Source organism: Lissotriton helveticus, chromosome 4_1 (assembly GCF_964261635.1).
Source record: "Lissotriton helveticus chromosome 4_1, aLisHel1.1, whole genome shotgun sequence".
NCBI lineage: Eukaryota > Metazoa > Chordata > Amphibia > Caudata > Salamandridae > Lissotriton > Lissotriton helveticus.
In genome coordinates, this window is record NC_136063.1 from 610909490 (window position 1) to 610930925 (window position 21436).

General features: G+C 46.2%; 1 protein-coding gene across 2 annotated transcripts in view; it reads right to left on the reverse strand.

Moving 5' to 3' along the window:
* Positions 1-21436, reverse strand: part of LOC144827257 (lectin-like) — a 125261-nt gene that overhangs the window by 89716 nt on the left and 14109 nt on the right. The window contains exon 1 of one of the 2 annotated variants that reach the window (XM_078685639.1): positions 5855-5914. The exons of the other annotated variant lie outside the window; for it this stretch is intronic. The gene's annotated coding sequence lies outside the window, so the exon portion shown is untranslated. Of the gene's footprint in view, positions 1-5854; positions 5915-21436 lie in introns of those variants that run through there. 2 annotated transcript variants of the gene reach the window in all.

Sequence of the window (21436 nt, forward strand, 5' to 3'; positions counted from 1 at the left end):
CTGCTAACTGCAGTTAGCGGAAAAATGTAAACAAGGCGATTAAAAAAAGCTGTTGTAACATCAAAAACTTTACGCTACTGTGGAGTTAAGTTTTTAGTTATCCCTTAGTATTTTAGTTCCCCTCTTTTTCAATGAACATGCATACTTAACCAATCATAATTTTTCACCCTCTCAGTGCTATGTTTTTTCTATTGTAGTGAACCCTTAGCTCTGCATCACTCAACCTTAGATCTGTTTACAGATCCTGTCAAGGCCACTGTCCTCTCACTGACTTCCTTGAGCTTTGATTGATTGATTGATTGATAGGCTTTATTTCGGTATGCAAATACCATAAAAGCAGTACAAAAATACAATATATAAAAATGTCATATACAATTTTATACACAATTGATAAAAACAAGTACAAAAATTGACTAGACATATTAAAACAAGGATTAAATTGACACGGAAAGCCTTCTATTGCGAATCAACCAAGCCCATTTCAGGAATTTTGACACAGCACATACAATCACAGGGGATGTGTCAGTCTTTAAAATGCGCATTACCACTATACACTGACGAATGCCCAGCAGTCTACAGAGTGGTTTGAGCCAACAAATCCGTGGCGCACGATAGTCCGGGCATTCAAAGAAAATGTGAACAACTGACTCTACACAAGTTGGACAGGATGCACAAAAGGGAGAAAGTTGATTAGGGCCCTTCCAGCGGGCGACTACCTCCCCTACTGGTAAAGTACCCACACGAAACTTAAAATACAGAGTGCGGTCAAGCGGGATGGTAATAATGTCTAGGTAGGGTTCGTATGCCACCACCTCCTTAGTTCTCACAAAAGCTACTGTTGTATTGCAATGGCGTGAGTCTAGATGTAATTTCGCGGAGACCCAATTCCAGTACAACTTTTTTAATAGTAGCCTTAGGTGGGGCAGATTTTGTAGACCAAGCGTCAGGTAACCCTATCCCCATTAGTAGTCTTTTAACGACTCTCAACCATTTGATCCTAGACCACCCTGCCATGTCCATAACCTCAGACAGAGCCTCCGCGTAAGAGGCCAATTCGGGCACACGCCACAACCTTGCCCAAAGAAGCAATGGGCGAAGTTGCGCTTGGTCCCCGATAGGTCTACAGCCTAAGTCCAAAAGCACTGGCACAGTTGGAGTGCTTCGTGGCAAAGCCATCAGGTCTTTTAGAAACTTGTTCTCTGATTTGACTATTGGGTCCAGGTTGCAGATGCCCCACAGCTCTGCCCCATATAAAGCAGCACTGACCCCTCTCGCTTTGTATATGTCCACTACTGGGGCAATGGGTTTGCAGGATGAGGAGCGTTTTTTTTGAGTAACGCTCCTCCTACCCTTTTGTGGCCCAGTAGCATTTTATAGATATGTGGATTCCAGGAAAGGGAGTCGTTGAGACGGATACCCAAATAGTCAAATTCAGAAACTCTCTCTAATGGCTCTGAGTTCAAGGTCGGAGTTCTGCCAAGTTTCCTGGGGGGATTCATGACCAGAAACTTGGTTTTGACTGTGTTAATTACTAGGCCTCTCGATAGGCAAAACTCCTGAAAGCTATTTAAAAGACTCTGCAGGCCCATGGGGGACTTTGAAATGAGGAGAGTGTCATTCGCAAAAAGCAGTGTAGGGATCCGTTTGCCCGCCAAGGAGGGAGCATCCGAGGGAGTGCCAAGCAAATGATCGACCACTCCCTTTACATAAAGCGAAAACAGAGTGGGCGCTAAGACGCATCCTTGACGGACCCCCCTTCCCACAGGAATTCTTTCTGTTTTCTCGCCCTTCGTGCCCCAGCGCACCTGTGCAAAGTTGCCATCGTGAAGTTTTAACAGTAGGGAGATAATGTAAGACGGCAACCCTAAGTCTAACAGGACCTTCCATAATTTCTCCCTAGGAACCAGGTCGAAGGCAGTTTTTAAGTCTATAAAAGCCAGGTATAGACTGCCCCCTCCCAACACCACCACCTTCCAGTGGAGAAGAGTTAATCTGTAGGCCTGCTCGATGGTCCCGGTACCAGAACGGAACCCAGCTTGGAGGTCCGACAGAATGTTATTGTCGACTTCCTTGAGCTTACTAGGGCTCTACAGCTAGGAGAGCCTTAGTGTAAGTCAAGTATCCTTCTCTTCGACTCTCTTTAGCTTCTGTGGCACTTCTTCCTCATGTTCCTTTCCTTCCTGGTCAGCAGCACAGTACCAGGCTCTGTCACTTCTTCTCACAGTTATGTATCACTACACCACACTGCAAGATCCATCTGTTCACCTAGCCCAAATATTGGTCCTAGCTACCCCACGAGCCCTAGAGTCATCACTGATACACAAACCTTGGGTCTGTAATAACAAGGCACTTTTGGTAAAGTAATTTGCCTTTATTTGTGTTTAAAGTTATTCTTTTATCTACACACTGGTTAAACATGGAGGTTTAAAGGGTCATAAGGTCAATAGTGAACAGGCGTGATGGGAGGAAATTAAAAATACATTTTAAAAAAGCACTTACCTAGGAGCGGCCGGTTCGCTGTCAGGCCGCCGTCTCTCCTCTCTTCTCTTCCTGGATTCTGTGAAAGCAGGAAGCGCCCAGACCCCTGAGCCAATCACAACACTGCAATGCAGCGTTGTGATTGGTTGGAGTCCTGTGGTTCGGCGCTCAGACAGGGAATGGCACCCTGGGCATGTTCTCCACCACGGCTGTAATGCATCCCGGGTTGAGAACATGTAATGTGCGTATGACATTTTGGCCGGCCTGAGACGACCAGCCAAAATGTCATGCCGACTTACAAAGTGCCTACCACTCCCTCAGCCTCAGGGAAGCCCCACCCGACCCAATCACCTGAGCCAGTAGTTTAAATAAAATGATAATAACATTTAGTTATTATCATTTTATTTTTCTGTTTTTAATTGCTCAGTCAGTGAGCAGTGGGCAGCAGCAGCTGCTACTGAAAGGGGTTGGCGGGCGTGGGGAGGGGAGGGAAATAAAAAAAAACACTTGCCTAGATGTGGCAGGTCCGCCGCCGCCTCTCCTCCATTCTCTTCCTGGCTTCTGTGGAAGCACCGAGGCACCCCTGAGCCAATCACAATGCTGCAATGCAGCGCTGTGATTGGTCAGATTGCTATGGTTCAGCGCTCAGCAGGCGTGCAACACCTATTGGGCTCACCGGGCTTCAGCCCCCCATCATCTTCCACAGCCCGGGCCAAGATCACACACACTGAAATAATAAAAGAAGGCTGCACATCGGATGAATACTAAGCATCCGAGAAAGTGATTTTTATGACCCCTTCTGTGAGGCCTAGCAGCCCGAGCCAGCCCGCCTCTGAGCGGTTTCAGTGAACCTCCCTGCCCCCACCTCTTGTTTTACTTTTAGCCTGGTGTCACCGAGTTGATATGCTTGCCTGAAGGCAGGGATTTCACCTAAGCACTTGATGTGTTGTGAGCATGGGGTGGGAGTGGGAAGATGTGCACAGCTGGAGACAAGGGATGGCCCATGCAGGTGACGCTTTTCTTTTATGATGGAATTTCTGCCGGCGTCATGCCCCAGGGTGTGCTGTCTGTGCACGTGTATGGATGTGTATTCCAGACAAGTGCACAGACAGCACACCCTGGGCCATGACGCCAGCAGGAATTACTTTACAAAGGAAAAGTGTCACCTGCACTGGCCAACCCTTCCCCCTGCTGTCTGTGCACTTGTATGGAATTCACATCCACAGCACTGCTCACCAGATAAATGGTGAACAGGGCCATGGATCTGTCTCTTTTTGCATCCAAGGGCACCCACGAAGAAGCAGAGGAGGACCAGGCAAGGAGAAACCAGGAGACATTTGACCCACATCTATCTACACAGTGAGAACTTCTGGAGGGACTTGATGCCAGGACGACAGTGCTGCTGATCAGCCCGACTCCACAGAATAGTATCAGAAGAGCAGGTAGCAGTTTTTAAGTAAGTTCCAGTAACTTATTGCATTCTACAGCATCAGCATCACCTACTGGCTGCATATCTAGGTTATGCTAAGTGAACGGTGTTCTTGACTTACATACATGGAATTGTCAAGGAGGACAGTTCCCTCCGAATATGCAAATGTAGTGCAAGCTTGTAGTGTTCAGCTTTTGGGGTGCCAGGGGATAACTTTAGGGTTTAGGGTGGGTTTGGGTTTTAGGGTGCCAGGAAGTCATTTTAGGGTTCAGGCTGGGTTAGGGATTGGGGTACCAGGGGGTAACTTTAGGGTTCTGTGTGGGTATGGGTTTTGGGGTGCCAGGGGGGTAATTTTAGAATTCATGGTGGGTATGGGTTTTGGGGTAGCAGGGGGATAATTTTAGGGTTGAGGGAGGGTATGGGTTTTTGGGTGCAAGGGGGAAAATTTTAGGGTTCAGGGAGGGTATGGGTGTTGCGGTACCAGGGGGATAATTTTAGGGTTCAGGGTGGGTATGGGTTTTAGGGTGCGATGGGGACATTTTAGGTTTCCGGGAGGGTGTGGGTTTTGGGGTGCCAGGGGGTAATTTTAGGGTTCAGGGTAGGTATGTGGTTTGGGGTGCCAGGGGTAATATTAGGGTTCAGGGTAGGTATGGGGTTTGGGGTGCCAGGGGTAATATTAGGGTTCAGTGTGGGTATGGCTTTTGGGGTGCCAGGGGTAATTTTAGGGTTCAGGGTGGGTATGGGTTTTGGGGTGCCAGGGGGATAATTTTAGGGTTCAGGGCAGGTATGGGTTTTGGGGTGCCAGGGCGGTAATTTTTGGGTTCAGGGTGGGTATGGGTTTTGGGGTGCCAGGGGGATAATTTTAGGGTTTAGGGCAGGTATGGATTTTGGGGTGCAAGGGCGGGAAATTTTAGGGTTCAGGGCAGGTATGGGTTTTGGGGTCCGGGGGTAATTTTAGGGTTCAGGGGGTAATTTCAGGATTAAGAGTGGTAATGGGTTTTAGGGTGACCTGAGCATTAACCAATCCCGATTGTCTGCCATTTTAGCCCCGCCCCTATTGATTAATATTGGCCATACCCCTTCATTTGCCATGTTAGCCCCCCTCCCCCCCAAAAAAATTAAGACCTAGTTGCGCCCCTGGCACTCAGACAGTGTATGGCACCCTGGGCATGTTCTTCACACAGGATGTAATGCAGCCTGGGTAGAGAACATGAAAAGTGTGCATGACATTTTGGCTGGCCCAAGACGGCCAGTCAAATTGTCATGCGCACTTATGAAGTGCCTATCACTCCCCCAGTCTTTAATAAGGCCAGCCCGTCACAACCAACTGAGCCAGTAGTTTAAATAAAAAGATAATAAAGTTTATTATCATTTGATTTTTCTGTTTTTAATTGCTTGCTCAGCAAGCAGTTGGGCGACGCTTCTTGGCCTTAGCAAAGGAGCCGCCACTGCATAAGGTAAGTAATGAGGAATGGCACCGGAAAATGCATTGTAACATAATGTTTTACCTTCAGTAAAGTGGTACTCTATTGGTTATATTACACGAGCACACCATCACCCTAATTCCCTTCTCGCCGCTCTGCGGCCGCTGATTATAACCTGCATGTTAGTGATATGCAGTCGGATGAGATCCGTGCCGTAAACCTCAAAAAGCAATTTGTGCAAACAAATTCACATCAATTGGACATGCATCAATTTTAGATCTAGCTCCGTGACTTAGAAAGTGTGGTAACGTAAATAAAGCACTGCTTCCCTGCACCGACCGCCAGAAGCGCAATAAATAAACACACTGTAAATAAATAAACACATTGAACAAAAAAGAAAGATAATTGTGGGTGAATTCATGAGAGGGAAACGAGTTTAACAAGCAAATCAATTGTAAAAACAGCATCTAACAAACCCGTACCACTCTTACATACCGGTGTTAATGCAATCCCTTGGCCTTACCTTGTACCTTCGAGCAAAGAACCTGTTGAAAGAAAAGACCCCGACTGTTCAGATCTTCAAGGCCACAGGGCTTTTATTAGGTGACATCAGCCCCACCTCTCGTTTATCAACCAATCACTGAAACAAGGCTACTGAGCAATAACATTGTCTACAGATTTGGCACGAAGAGCTTACTTTTGGTCCTGTGCCATCAAACGTTTCTAGACTCTCCCTGAAAACATTCACATCTTTTAATTGATTTGCTTTGAACTACTGATTAACGCACAAGATATTCCATGTTGGAACAAAGCATCAGATACATGAAATTGCTTTCCCTCATTTCCCTTTCCTGTAGCGCCATCGTTTTTTCCGCATTTCCTACATGGAGCGACACTCTCACTAGATGGTGTCAAATGTAATATCACGGGTCACCTCATTGGTAGTGAGATATATCATATATGAGCGATTTTGTCATTTTTATGTCAGTTGTTATCTTATTTACAGGGTATTGTGTGCTATTACGTATATTTTTCAAACCTAATATTTCTCATTTCTATCCATCTAGGTGTTCGCAGATTAAACCTTAAAAAAACTTAACAACGTAATTTCACTTGATTTCCAATCATTTGTTGTCTACTTTTTGATCGCAGGGACATGTTAATCCATCAAATCTGGAGCGGCACAGCAAGCAAGTTTTGTCTAATGTTTGATGGACTACACCATTGTTTCTAGAGATTATGTCATGAACACAACACATAGAGAGATAAGGGCTTTGAGACTCCTCCACCATCCATTGGTTGCTAATGGGTTAGTCTGCTTCAGACTGCTTGTTGGAAGTGTCAGTCAAATTTTGGATCAGCCCGTGGAGTATCCTCTTTACAGGTCTCACTGGTTAGCTAATTAATTGGAGTATTAGGAGTATCAATCCACCTAGGCATTGCTCCAATTGTAATTCATAGGCTGAGAAGCGTCCTTACATTCCAATGAAATCGCACAGTTACTATCGTCTAGGCTGACTGCAGAGCAAGTGAGCAGTGCCACCAAACACCAGGGCCAAAGCTTGTTCCTCTTAAATCCATCTTTGGGGCATATTACCAACAACTAGCGATAATTTTTGTCTCTAACTTGTTTAGAGACAAAAATTATCGCCGCACATCGGCGATTTTTATCGCAGATAAACCTTGCTATTAGCAAGGTTTATCGCAAATGCGATAAAAAACGGCCGCAATGCATGAATATCGCTGAAAAGTCAGCGATATTCATGCATTATCGAGCAAATGCTCTTAGCCATGTTATCCACCTCCCATTGGATAACATGGTGAAGAACTGCTCAGGGCAGGTGTTAGCTTTTGGAGATATTCGCGCTTAGCGCGAATATCTCCAAAAGTTGGTAATAGGAGATAGCGATGTTAGCGACTGTTTCCAGTCGCTAACATCTTGGCACGCCCACTTTGCATGTCATTAGTGATAAATATCACTGACATGCAAAGTGGGGCCCAAGATGGTCGCTATCTCCTATTAGCTGTCACTAACTGGTGTTAGCGACAGCTTGGTAATAGGGAGATAATTTTATCTCTGCTTTCTTGGCTTTTAAAGCCAAAAAAGCGGAGATAAACCCCCTTGATAATATGCCCCTTAATTTTGCTTCTCACAAAGGGGCATATTATCAAGGGGGTTTATCTCCGCTTTTTTGGCTTTAAAAGCCAAGAAAGCAGAGATAAAATTATCTCCCTATTACCAAGCTGTCGCTAACACCAGTTAGTGACAGCTAATAGGAGATAGCGACCATCTTGGGCCCCACTTTGCATGTCAGTGATATTTATCACTAATGACATGCAAAGTGGGCGTGCCAAGATGTTAGCGACTGGAAACAGTCGCTAACATCGCTATCTCCTATTACCAACTTTTGGAGATATTCGCGCTAAGCGCGAATATCTCCAAAAGCTAACACCTGCCCTGAGCAGTTCTTCACCATGTTATCCAATGGGAGGTGGATAACATGGCTAAGAGCATTTGCTCGATAATGCATGAATATCGCTGACTTTTCAGCGATATTCATGCATTGCGGCCGTTTTTTATCGCATTTGCGATAAACCTTGCTAATAGCAAGGTTTATCTGCGATAAAAATCGCCGATGTGCGGCGATAATTTTTGTCTCTAAACAAGTTAGAGACAAAAATTATCGCTAGTTGTTGGTAATATGCCCCTAAGTTCGTAAAGTAACAGCAGTGGAAACCAAATATCATCATTTAGACTTGTAGAAGGGCAGGTGAGCAGTGCCAGTGGTTGCACACATGGCCAACCGCCACTCTGACAGAGGACCATTCACACTAGGGCTCAGCCTGAGTGATTTTACCTGCACAGGTGAGGAGTAGGTAAAATGCAGTTTCTGAAGGCCTTTTTTACATTGATGTCAATCGCTGCCAAGTTTTGCAATAAAGTCTAAATATTTTCAGCAAAAATAATAATGCTGTACAATGAATATTGACAATATTTTGGTGTCTATCTAAAAATCATGAATAGTCCTTTTTTTCTCTCTATTTACTCTCTGGTCTCACGTCCGCTGCTGCGTTGAGCTTGTCTGTGAGCACGCATTGTACCCCTTCTACATCTGAGCATGGCCACCAGCTCCTGTTTGCTGGCTGGTGGCCATGGTGGTCCAGCTTCAATACTTAGCAAAATAAGTCCTGGGCACACGTTAGCAAGGTGTCATTCCAATCCTAGTATTTAGAAAGTTCAAAATGTCATACACCTTAACAGCGCACTCGCTGTAAGATTCACGGACGACCCTCCGTGCCTATACGTTATGCCTAACTGTTAGTGCGCTCTGCATCTCGGACGCGCACCACCTCAGCGTATCCGCTGAAGCCTCTCAGACCATATGCTGTTTGGCGAAGTTCCGTAACACGACACTGTTTGTGTTCACACATACTGCCGAGGGATACCACAGCTTTTCAGCACTAGATATAACTTTCGGTTATATCCTTTCATCTGCTTCTTAAGCCTTCATTACGACAAACGGCTGTTTGTTATCACTATCAGCAGTTCGACTAATTACTTTCCACATTTGTAGTTTGGACAACGGTCCTTTTTTGTCCTGAAATACCCTACCAGCCGGGTTGGAATTATCACCTGCAGAGTATTCGTACGAATATCATTATCGCTACCCTACAGCCCTGTGGAAGTCGCGGGATCACTCCCATGGCGACAAAACACATATCGGCTGGTTTTTGTGTGTTCATTTGAATAATAAATACAAACTTGTAACACACAGGAGAGGAATATGGAAAATATTTTGCACTTTCTAAATACTATAATTGGAATGACACCTTGCTAACGTGTGCCCAGGACTTATTTTGTTACTGAATTGTGTAGGGTTTTACCCTATGTATGTTGAGTGGTTTTAGGGAATATCCCCTTACCTGGAAGCACCGGACATTAACCCATATATACTACCACCACTAATAGGACGTTTACATAGCAGTGCGCATATATCTCTGAGAAACTAAAAAACCCTGTAGGCATACCAGTGCTTCAATGCTGGGCTGCCACAAATGCAGCACTACCTCTAAGTGGAGACAACAAGAGGTTCAGTCCATTACTTCAGGAAACCCAAGGGTGAGTGAGACAATAATGCCTGTGGGGGGAGCGTGAGAGAGAGAGACAGAGAAGTGGTAACAACTGATTGCAGAGTAAAGAATCGAACCACCACCATGAGTTTACATTCACCCCTGCTTCTAATCTGTAGGACCCTACCATAACATCAACATCAACCTTCACATTGTTTCCATCCGTATTACCGATTCAGCTGCTCTTTTCCAACATATCTTAAAGCCAATACTATTGCAGCCTGTCCCTTTAGCTTTTTTTAAAAATGTATTTGGTTTCAATCTGTTTTTATCAAAGATTAACAAAGGTGTTCACAAACAAAGCAGATATGCACGTCATATAATTACGCTTTCTCTGCTTGGACATACAATACAATATACTGAACGACTTCCTATTTATTGTGGTCACCAGTAGCTCTTGAGGACTTTACAGAACACTCTCGGTAGTCACCGGTGCCCCATGCTTAACTCAGGTATTTGCAAACACCCTCATGGCATGCGGGTCCAAACACTTGTGAGTTAATCTACTGACTAGGGTGGTGGGTAATACTGCGTGGGACAAAGAAAACAAACAGGTGTCAATGTAACATGATTGAAGCAACACCTGATTCCCCACCCTACGGGGCTTATTTACAAGCCCCTTGTGCCACCCTTACCTCACTTTTCCCATGTTAAAAATGATGCAAAAGTGGCTCAAGGGGCTTGTAAAACTGCCCATACATATTTAGTTGCTACTTATGTTCTGGAAAGTGAATGCGTGCATGTGGATGTGGGCTGCCAGCATCTCTTAGGCATGTCATTTGCTGCAGCCCACGTGTCTGTATCGGTGCGGTGTTCACCCAGGACATCTCTCCGGATTGTGTTCCAGGACACTGTGAAAGTTATTTTGCGGAGTCCCAGTGTGTCTTTCCGGTGTATTGCTATAATTTCCGCTTTTGCCCATACCTGCAGTGAGCCCTGCCAGGCCAATATCTGAGGGGGTTTAACGGATTTCTACCTTTTGATTATCATCCGCTTTGCCGTTATCAGTCCCAAGTCTGTGAAACAAGAGGTCACCCTGTGACGTTTTCTTCTGCTATACAGTTGCAAGATGCAGGCCTCCCACTCAAGGAGGAGCATACGCTCTGTGCACTGAGCCAAGGCCTCCACCACAGTACCCCAGTATCCTCGTTTAGATGGTGTTGGAACTGGCCCTTCTTGCAGGGTCATCCTCAAACTTTTTGCTTCTTCCTCCCTTATTTTTCCTGACCCGTGGCTGTTGGCAATAGGACTCTGCGCACTTTACCACTGCTGATCAGTGCTAAAGTGCATATGCTCTCTGTGTAAATTGTATTGTAATTGGATATACAGGATTGGCATATTTGTATCACCATGAAGTCCCTAGTAAAGTGCACTGGGTGTGCCAGGGCTGGTGAGGACAAATGCTACTAGTGGGCCTGCAGCACTGATTGTGCCACCCACATGAGTAGCCCTAAAATGGTGTCTCAGGCCTGCCACCGCAGTGCCTGTGTGCAGTCTATGAACTTCCACGTCCTCCTGGTCAGTGTCTCCACTGACCAGGCCTAACCCTTCCCTTTTTGTGCACATTGGTCACCCCTATGGAAGGCCCAAGGTACCCCCCTGGGCAGGGTGCAGTGTATGTGAAAGGTAGAGCATGTACTGGTTCAGGTGACATGCTCTGGTAGTGAATTACAGCCATTTTCGTATTTACTGCTGCAAGGCTATCTTGCTCCATAGGCTATCATGGGGGATGCTGGCTACAGTGGCTACCAGCATTTCTTCCTATAGGAACAAGATAGGACATAAAAGTCTGGTATCCCTGAACTCAGAATTTAATAACACATCTTTTAGAAAAGGTGGTTTTTAACTCCTGTGTTTGAGAATAGCACTTTTAGAAAGTTGCTGTTCTCTTGTCTGACCTTTCTGTGTGCCTTGGCCTGTTTATGGATTGATTGTCTGGTTTGGGAGTGACATGGGCTGGGGATTCCCCTGGGGGCTGGCTGAGTCAGCACTAGGCTGAATGACTACATTTGCAACTTGAGTGGTGGGAGGAGTTAGCACCTGGGCCTAAATAGGACTGTGCCCCCCCCCCACAGTGCTGGCTCCACCCCCTGTGGTGCGTCTGATGTCTCTGCCCTGCACTGTGAAAAGAGAGAAGGAATCATGTCAACAAAGTGCTCCAGGGCTGTGCTTTCCCTCCAAAATGCTGGCTCCACCTCCTGCTGGGCGGCTGACGACCCTGCCCCTCTCTCTGAAAGGATGGGAGAGGCTAGGAAAACAAAGTGCTCAAGGAACACCCAGAACTGGTTCAGACCGGGCTCAGAGCCCTCCTGCACAAAGGAAACAAAGACTTTTAGGGGTATAAGTACAGGACCCCTGACTACAGAAAATTAGATCATCCTGGAATCAAGACGGAAACTCTGCCAAGGAGAAAGCTGAAACTGAAGAAGGAAGATTGTCCAGCTGTTGCTCTGCTGGATTGCCCTGCTGTTGCTTTGCTGCCAAGGAGAGGGGAAGGACTTTGCTTTGTGCTGTGTCCCCTTGCTTGAAGGAATCTCCAAGGGCCTGAGAAGAGCTGGCTCCCTGTTCTGAAGTCCCAGGAACAAAAGTACTTCACCCCCAGCTTCCCCTGAGCTCTACTGAGAGAGTTCTGTCCTTCCTGGAGTTCTTGGCCCATGAGTGGTGCCTCTGGAAGTTGTACCTGTGTTGGGAAGCTGGAAACTAAGCTTGAGAGACTTTGCTACAGAAAAGTTATCACATCGCTCGCTGCGGAGCACATCCCCGACAGTGCAAGGAAATTCCCGCCGCTACGAAGGTCGAGATCATCGCAGCGCCTGTTGCCACTGTCAGAGCCATCGCCTCCTTCGTTTGCTGGATGCACCCGATCGGTGCAGGAAGTCTAACATCGGTGCGAGTGTCGTCGCAGAGCCTGTCGTCGCTGGGTGAGATCGCCGCACCACCTGCTTGCGGACCGCATCACATCGCTGCGAGAGTCATCGCCGAAGTCATCGCATCGAGGAGCTGCAAGAGAGAAGATCACCGCTGGTCCGTGCATCGTCGCCCCGAAGATCGTCGCAACTCCAAAGATCGTCGCATCGTACCTTTGCGAGAACAAGCTTTCTATGGAACCTACGCACCGGAATCCAGACAAGTGGCCTTCCTCCCCATACAGACCGGATTCGCCGCAGCGGGGCTGACGCAAACGCCTCCCCAGGGTCTCAGGAGCAACGCATCGCTTGTTTTCCACAGCACCAGCTTCTGCTTTTGGAACTTTGTCGCAACTAAAGGTACTGTGAGCTAAACGTGACGCACTGTGAACTTTTCACATAACTGTGGATTATTTTGATCGCAACCTAAAGATTTTTATCACAACCTAAAGAACCTGATCGCAACCTTGGGAATTCTTCTGAAACCATATTCTTGAACTGTTTATGTTGGATTTTTGTCGTTTTGGTCTTGTGTAGTTTAGATTAAATACCTTTATTTTTCTAAACTGTTGTGGAGTCAGTTTGTGGTGTTTTCACTGTGTTACTGTGAGTGTTGGTACAAATACTTTACACATTGCCTCTGGTTAGCCTAGACTGCTCATGCCAAGCTACCTAGAGGGTGAGCAGGGGTTATCTCAGAGGGTTTCCTTCTTACCCTGACTAGAAGCAAGGGTCCCTATTTGGACAGTGGTACCTACCCCTGCCAACTAGAGACCCCCATTTCTAACAGACGGGCACTCCCACAGCATATTCAGCAAGTTTGTGTCTGCTAGATAGCAGCGCGGACAGGCGGCATCTACAGGTCTAAAACATGTATTAATTTTGGCTGGTGTGAGGTATGCCCTTTATACAAAGTGATACTATATTAGCCTGAAGTGCATGTTCCTAGGCACTCATTTTGGGCCCTCCAAAGCAGCTTCCCATTCCTTGTCTGTACTTGGTCTCCCCCTCTCTTCTTCCCACCGCTGTCTTAGTGGTGATAGTGATGCCAATGTGTGGTGTCTAAGCGAGGCTGCGAACCATTTCATGGGGTGCCTCCCTTGTCCCGGGCTGTGACGTGCAAGTGTTGGATTGTTAGATGTGTCAGTCTCGTTCATCATGGTGCCCCATTGGCTGGTTAAGGCCCCCTGTATCGAGCGGTGTAACAGAAATTGCCCCTGATGTAACACTGCTTCGGCCATCAGTGTGTCATATGGAATTAGAGTGGCCTCCTTGCAGGGCCGGTGCAAGGATTTGGGGTGCCCTGGGCCAAAAGGGAATGTGCAAGGCTCCTCTAATTTAGATAAGTGGCCCCTTGCAAGAAGACCATTCAGAGACACCGTGGGACGCCCAATGTCCAGCATTTTAGCGCCTCAACAGTTTGAACTTTTCCCAAAACCAATTCGATGGCTTCCGTCAACTCCACCACCCAGCAAAGAAACAAAGGTTTGGGCGTCCTGTGGGAGAAATCATGACATTGCTCTCAACTAGAATAGTAAAGAATGTGACCCAATTTACAGTAAAATGTAAGTGGCTGCTTGCATGCAGGACATTTTTAGCAGTTACCAGCAAAAAGTATGTAAATTTGACGCTTTTAAATGTGTATATGCAATGGGAAAGCCAGTAGGAATATGTTGTTGACATGGGTTATTTTAAAGAAGACATGGAATTAATCTGTGAAAAGTATGGTACGGATATAATTTTATTGATGGGAGATTTTAATCATAAATTAAACCCAAAGAATTCAGATGATCGGTTTTCAGAGATACTGGAGGCTTATGATATAAACCGAGCAACCTTCCCAAACTGTGTCTCCACAACTCGTGATACAAAACTGGGAATTTATTTGGGGACCAAAAGACTTTTCTGTCTAAATGGGAGGTCAGCCCTAGATTGTCCAGCAAGAAACATATAAACCAGGCACACAAAACTGCCAAATAGATTATGTTTTTATTTCACCATGGAATTTTGCCTTAGTGAAGGGATTTAGGACATATCAAAGAGAAGGAAGTGACCATAATCCATTGGAGTTAGAGCTCTTAGAGGTCCATCGGAAGCCCAGTGACAAAGTGTTCGATCAACAGTTGGAGTACCCTTGGCGTATTACAAGGAGGCTATCAGAAGAATATATAGCAAGGTTGGAAAGATTACAACAGAACCTAGATCTGGGAAATGTGAGAGGGCAAGGCTTAGAGTGGTACGTGGACTAATTAGAACAAGTGGTTCAAAGTCTCCAGGGTGAACTCAGAAAGGACTCAAATAATGCAACGAGGCACCAAAATGTAACACAGAGACAAGGAAAGTGGTTCACTGAGGATTGCTTAAAAAAGAAGAGAGATATAAGGAGAGAAGCACGTAGATTAAGGGTAAATTATGAAGAGGAAAGGGCTGATAAGCTTGTAAGACAAAAAAATATTATAATATGTTAATAAGTAGTGCGAAAAGAACTCAAAAGGAAACCTGCTAGGGGGGAGGAGCTACGCTAGCAACTAAGATGGCCGCTTAGGCTCCCAGCTCCGTCGACCTCCACCTCCCGCCGGATAATCCTGCTACAAATCCTGAACTTACACCCTGCCTCCGGGTGTCTGAACTACCGTGCTCTACTTTGGCGCGATCCCGGGATTTCTACTAGCTTGGTGGATGGAGTTATGTTGTGTTTTAGTTTGGGGCCTACACCAACTTGTGAGCCGGGGACTCGAGTACTGGCCCAGCCGGGTTCCAGCTGAATAACATTAGCCGCGGGTGATCGATAAAGTCCGGTTCTCGGAGGTGGAGAACTTTCTTAGCCCGATTTTGATGGTGGTTGTGGATCTGGCTTACAATCGATGGAGGGTTGACGAGGCACGACTGTGCTGTGGGCGGAGGTCCCTGGCCCGGAGACCCGGCTTGCCGACCCCCGGGGTTCGCCGGGTTGGAGCCTTCGCTTGCGGTACCGAAGCCTGTATTGTGATCGTGGTAAGCCCTCGGTCTCCCTCCGCGACAGTCCGTCCCTGATTGCTGGTTCCCCCGGGGAAGACCGGTGCCTTTGGGGGACGCAAACATGGTCGATTCGGATAATACTTCTGTGGGACGGACTGAGTCTGAACCGTCGATACGGACTGTACTGGCAGCTATCTGGGCACTACATTCCCATGTTGAGTCCATTGTCCAGAAAATTATAGCGGTCATACCCGGACATGGGCATGAGGGACCGGACTCTGTTCCGTTTCATAATCCTGTTTTGCCTCCATCACTCACGGAGATTACTTTAACGGCAGTGGGCCCTGTGCCACGAGAGGTGTCGGAGCTTCATGGCAGTGTGATGGCCGACGATCGTGTACCCGATGCTCTCTATGGATTGCCAAGCCCACCATTGTTGCCTACTGTGTGTGGATCGACTGGTGCTTCCCTTCCGGATACTCTTGTTGGGACCTATCAAAGGAACGAAAAAGTGTTTTTCCCCTCTCCGACACATGTACAAAGACTGCAGAGACAAGGACGTCTGGAGCTCAAGTCGATGAGGGTCATTGTTGTTGCCGACAGAGTTCCCAATGACTTTAAAACTTTGCTTTGCCTCGGAAGGAACTTTCCTGAACTTTTTCTGCATTTTGACCATCCTGTGGAGGCGACAGCTTGTCCGGAAGGGGCCTGCAAGACTGATTGGAAGGGTCAAGGATGAGACTGTTTGTTGGGGCTTGGCACCATGGGCTTTCTGAAGTGGGATTCGTTTTCATCGTATTTACGGGAGGTCGGGTGGTGTTTCCTGTTTCCCCTGTTTCGTTTTAATATTGCCTCTTTATAGAATAGTGTGTTTTATTCTGGGGGATTCTTGGTTCTGGCGGGGGGGAGGGGGGACCGGGGGCCGTACTGAGGTGCCCTCCTTCACATTTACTATATTTAGTATTTAGTTAGATGGGGCAACAGGCACACTGCTAGTTGGGGATAGGGCGCAAGCCATATGCAGGTGTGCAGGGTGGGGGGGAGGGGTGTACGTCTTGTTAGTGTTTGTAGTTTTTGTGTTTGAAATCCTTTATAATCCTGCTATAGTTGGTGTTATTGTGGCGCGCATTTGTGTTTTGGGTGGATGGGTTCTGGTGGGATATTATTAGCATACTTTATCCAATTGTCGCGTAATTCATTATTCTATTCGGGATGCGGCTGTAGTATCGTACCGTTTGTCGCTCCACCCTTCCCCCTCCCTCCTACTTTGGATTGCTGCTCGATGTTTATCCTGTTTCCCGGGGAGGTAGAATTGGTGGTTGGCTATTATCTGATTATCCTGAAAGTAATATGGCCGTACACCTGAAGTTGCTTCTGAGTATGCTTTATTGATAGTTTCCGTCCACTATGTCCTGTATGTATATTGTTTATCCTTCATTTCGCACTGTAAGTCACAGCTGTTGTATTCCCCTTTTTTGTTTATTCAATAAAAATAATTATAAACAAAAAAAAAAGGAAACCTGCTGGGTAAAACTGCTGGAGGCAATTGAGACAAAGAACTTACACCAGTTCTGGAAGCTGATACAATCAGCGGCAGAATCCCGGTCGCCACAATAAATTGTGTGGTGGAAGAGGCGGCATGGGAAGAATATCTGCTGAATTTGTATAGTCTGGCTAGAGAACCGAAAGTGGGGGAGCCACAGGAGTGGTGCGAGCTAGTAGAAGAGCTCAAAGCAGATTTCTCGCCCTTAAACGTGAAAAACACAATAAAAATCCTGAACTTAACTAGGGCAGCAGGACAAGACAATCTCCCAGCCCTGATAATAAAATCACAGTTGAACTGGTGGGCAGAATTCTTCTTACTAATGTTTCAAGCTACCTAAAAGCTGGAAAGATCCATAATAACTGGAAAGGAGAAATAATCAGGCCGTCTCTCCTCTCTTCTCTTCCTGGATTCTGTGAAAGCAGGAAGCGCCCAGACCCCTGAGCCAATCACAACACTGCAATGCAGCGTTGTGATTGGTTGGAGTCCTGTGGTTCGGCGCTCAGACAGGGAATGGCACCCTGGGCATGTTCTCCACCACGGCTGTAATGCATCCCGGGTTGAGAACATGTAATGTGCGTATGACATTTTGGCCGGCCTGAGACGACCAGCCAAAATGTCATGCCGACTTACAAAGTGCCTACCACTCCCTCAGCCTCAGGGAAGCCCCACCCGACCCAATCACCTGAGCCAGTAGTTTAAATAAAATGATAATAACATTTAGTTATTATCATTTTATTTTTCTGTTTTTAATTGCTCAGTCAGTGAGCAGTGGGCAGCAGTGGTCGCTATCTCCTATTAGCTGTCACTAACTGATGTTAGCGACAGCTTGGTAATAGGGAGATAATTTTATCTCCGCTTTCTTGGCTTTTAAAGCCAAAAAAGCGGAGATAAACCCCCTTGATAATATGCCCCTTTGTGAGAAGCAAAATTAAGGGGCATATTATCAAGGGGGTTTATCTCCGCTTTTTTGGCTTTAAAAGCCAAGAAAGCAGAGATAAAATTATCTCCCTATTACCAAGCTGTCGCTAACACCAGTTAGTGACAGCTAATAGGAGATAGCGACCATCTTGGGCCCCACTTTGCATGTCAGTGATATTTATCACTAATGACATGCAAAGTGGGCGTGCCAAGATGTTAGCGACTGGAAACAGTCGCTAACATCGCTATCTCCTATTACCAACTTTTGGAGATATTCGCGCTAAGCGCGAATATCTCCAAAAGCTAACACCTGCCCTGAGCAGTTCTTCACCATGTTATCCAATGGGAGGTGGATAACATGGCTAAGAGCATTTGCTCGATAATGCATGAATATCGCTGACTTTTCAGCGATATTCATGCATTGCGGCCGTTTTTTATCGCATTTGCGATAAACCTTGCTAATAGCAAGGTTTATCTGCGATAAAAATCGCCGATGTGCGGCGATAATTTTTGTCTCTAAACAAGTTAGAGACAAAAATTATCGCTAGTTGTTGGTAATATGCCCCTAAGTTCGTAAAGTAACAGCAGTGGAAACCAAATATCATCATTTAGACTTGTAGAAGGGCAGGTGAGCAGTGCCAGTGGTTGCACACATGGCCAACCGCCACTCTGACAGAGGACCATTCACACTAGGGCTCAGCCTGAGTGATTTTACCTGCACAGGTGAGGAGTAGGTAAAATGCAGTTTCTGAAGGCCTTTTTTACATTGATGTCAATCGCTGCCAAGTTTTGCAATAAAGTCTAAATATTTTCAGCAAAAATAATAATGCTGTACAATGAATATTGACAATATTTTGATGTCTATCTAAAAATCATGAATAGTCCTTCTTTTCTCTCTATTTACTCTCTGGTCTCACGTCCGCTGCTGCGTTGAGCTTGTCTGTGAGCACGCATTGTACCCCTTCTACATCTGAGCATGGCCACCAGCTCCTGTTTGCTGGCTGGTGGCCATGGTGGTCCAGCTTCAATACTTAGCAAAATAAGTCCTGGGCACACGTTAGCAAGGTGTCATTCCAATCCTAGTATTTAGAAAGTTCAAAATGTCATACACCTTAACAGCGCACTCGCTGTAAGATTCACGGACGACCCTCCGTGCCTATACGTTATGCCTAACTGTTAGTGCGCTCTGCATCTCGGACGCGCACCACCTCAGCGTATCCGCTGAAGCCTCTCAGACCATATGCTGTTTGGCGAAGTTCCGTAATACGACACTGTTTGTGTTCACACATACTGCCGAGGGTTTTTGTGTGTTCATTTGAATAATAAATACAAACTTGTAACACACAGGAGAGGAATATGGAAAATATTTTGCACTTTCTAAATACTATAATTGGAATGACACCTTGCTAACGTGTGCCCAGGACTTATTTTGTTACTGAATTGTGTAGGGTTTTACCCTATGTATGTTGAGTGGTTTTAGGGAATATCCCCTTACCTGGAAGCACCGGACATTAACCCATATATACTACCACCACTAATAGGACGTTTACATAGCAGTGCGCATATATCTCTGAGAAACTAAAAAACCCTGTAGGCATACCAGTGCTTCAATGCTGGGCTGCCACAAATGCAGCACTACCTCTAAGTGGAGACAACAAGAGGTTCAGTCCATTACTTCAGGAAACCCAAGGGTGAGTGAGACAATAATGCCTGTGGGGGGAGCGTGAGAGAGAGAGACAGAGAAGTGGTAACAACTGATTGCAGAGTAAAGAATCGAACCACCACCATGAGTTTACATTCACCCCTGCTTCTAATCTGTAGGACCCTACCATAACATCAACATCAACCTTCACATTGTTTCCATCCGTATTACCGATTCAGCTGCTCTTTTCCAACATATCTTAAAGCCAATACTATTGCAGCCTGTCCCTTTAGCTTTTTTTAAAAATGTATTTGGTTTCAATCTGTTTTTATCAAAGATTAACAAAGGTGTTCACAAACAAAGCAGATATGCACGTCATATAATTACGCTTTCTCTGCTTGGACATACAATACAATATACTGAACGACTTCCTATTTATTGTGGTCACCAGTAGCTCTTGAGGACTTTACAGAACACTCTCGGTAGTCACCGGTGCCCCATGCTTAACTCAGGTATTTGCAAACACCCTCATGGCATGCGGGTCCAAACACTTGTGAGTTAATCTACTGACTAGGGTGGTGGGTAATACTGCGTGGGACAAAGAAAACAAACAGGTGTCAATGTAACATGATTGAAGCAACACCTGATTCCCCACCCTACGGGGCTTATTTACAAGCCCCTTGTGCCACCCTTACCTCACTTTTCCCATGTTAAAAATGATGCAAAAGTGGCTCAAGGGGCTTGTAAAACTGCCCATACATATTTAGTTGCTACTTATGTTCTGGAAAGTGAATGCGTGCATGTGGATGTGGGCTGCCAGCATCTCTTAGGCATGTCATTTGCTGCAGCCCACGTGTCTGTATCGGTGCGGTGTTCACCCAGGACATCTCTCCGGATTGTGTTCCAGGACACTGTGAAAGTTATTTTGCGGAGTCCCAGTGTGTCTTTCCGGTGTATTGCTATAATTTCCGCTTTTGCCCATACCTGCAGTGAGCCCTGCCAGGCCAATATCTGAGGGGGTTTAACGGATTTCTACCTTTTGATTATCATCCGCTTTGCCGTTATCAGTCCCAAGTCTGTGAAACAAGAGGTCACCCTGTGACGTTTTCTTCTGCTATACAGTTGCAAGATGCAGGCCTCCCACTCAAGGAGGAGCATACGCTCTGTGCACTGAGCCAAGGCCTCCACCACAGTACCCCAGTATCCTCGTTTAGATGGTGTTGGAACTGGCCCTTCTTGCAGGGTCATCCTCAAACTTTTTGCTTCTTCCTCCCTTATTTTTCCTGACCCGTGGCTGTTGGCAATAGGACTCTGCGCACTTTACCACTGCTGATCAGTGCTAAAGTGCATATGCTCTCTGTGTAAATTGTATTGTAATTGGATATACAGGATTGGCATATTTGTATCACCATGAAGTCCCTAGTAAAGTGCACTGGGTGTGCCAGGGCTGGTGATGACAAATGCTACTAGTGGGCCTGCAGCACTGATTGTGCCACCCACATGAGTAGCCCTAAAATGGTGTCTCAGGCCTGCCACCGCAGTGCCTGTGTGCAGTCTATGAACTTCCACGTCCTCCTGGTCAGTGTCTCCACTGACCAGGCCTAACCCTTCCCTTTTTGTGCACATTGGTCACCCCTATGGAAGGCCCAAGGTACCCCCCTGGGCAGGGTGCAGTGTATGTGAAAGGTAGAGCATGTACTGGTTCAGGTGACATGCTCTGGTAGTGAATTACAGCCATTTTCGTATTTACTGCTGCAAGGCTATCTTGCTCCATAGGCTATCATGGGGGATGCTGGCTACAGTGGCTACCAGCATTTCTTCCTATAGGAACAAGATAGGACATAAAAGTCTGGTATCCCTGAACTCAGAATTTAATAACACATCTTTTAGAAAAGGTGGTTTTTAACTCCTGTGTTTGAGAATAGCACTTTTAGAAAGTTGCTGTTCTCTTGTCTGACCTTTCTGTGTGCCTTGGCCTGTTTATGGATTGATTGTCTGGTTTGG